The following is an 854-nucleotide window of genomic DNA, read 5'->3' on the forward strand; positions in this document are numbered from 1 at the left end:
AAGCACAAGCCTCAGCCTCAGTAGATGAGCAGTGTTGTAGAAAAACTGATTGCAGCTTCGTTGCCTTAATCCGAGAAGAGCTTTTAGGCTTAAGTGCGTTAAAACCGCAGTGTGCGCCTGCATGAAGCCGCAAACAGCCGCTGCTTCCCGGTGCGGACCTCATCCTGGGAACATGAAGCGGGCGGACGGGTGCGTGAGGAGCTTTTTACGCACGGTGCGTCTCCATCATGACGTCGCGAATTAGCTCCAGATTGTAGAGGAGGAGGAGGAGGAGGGAGGAAGAGGAGGGGAGTGTGGTGAATCGCTGTTTCGTCGTTTCTCTGGCTGCATTTCTGTCTTTTTGGTGGATTTCTGCTCCCTGCGCTGCGGTCCGTGGGAATGGTTCTGTTTGTCAGGGGCTGGTTTTGCGCAGCGCCGTTTGCACGTTTCCCCCCGAAGCCGCAAGACAACAAGCAGCAGGAGAATCGGTGCAAAGATGCGTCTTTCCGCTAAATAATCCGCCAGCCGGGCTTTCCTTCATCCCCCTGCAGGGAGGGGGCTCATCCTGCCGGAGCGCAGCGGACCAACAGTGAGTACACATGCACCAGAACCGAGCCCGCTTCAGAACCGGGCCCGGCTGCAGGTCTGGCTCGGTTCTGCCGACATGAAGCGGCTTTTAGGCTGATGTTGTTCGGAGGAGGAGGAGGATGGGGGACGGCGGGGGTTCGGGCGGCCTTCCTCTGCAGGCCGTCACGGATTCCCCGGTCCACACCGACGGAACCGGCAACAGACGGGTGGTGGCAGCCTTACCGTGACCCGCAGCGGTTCACGCGCAGACACGCACAGAATGCAGCGTTGGGGGGGGGGGGGGGGGG

General features: G+C 60.0%; 1 protein-coding gene across 1 annotated transcript in view; it reads left to right on the plus strand.

Annotated features, from left to right (window-relative positions):
• The first annotated feature begins 216 nt into the window (after positions 1-216).
• Positions 217-854, plus strand: part of gabbr1a (gamma-aminobutyric acid (GABA) B receptor, 1a) — an 87,321-nt gene continuing 86,683 nt past the window's right edge. The window contains exon 1 of the mRNA XM_037980305.1: positions 217-568. The gene's annotated coding sequence lies outside the window, so the exon portion shown is untranslated. The remainder of the gene's footprint in view (positions 569-854) is intronic.

This window comes from Kryptolebias marmoratus, linkage group LG16 (genome assembly GCF_001649575.2).
Source record: "Kryptolebias marmoratus isolate JLee-2015 linkage group LG16, ASM164957v2, whole genome shotgun sequence".
Classification (NCBI taxonomy): Eukaryota; Metazoa; Chordata; class Actinopteri; order Cyprinodontiformes; family Rivulidae; genus Kryptolebias; species Kryptolebias marmoratus.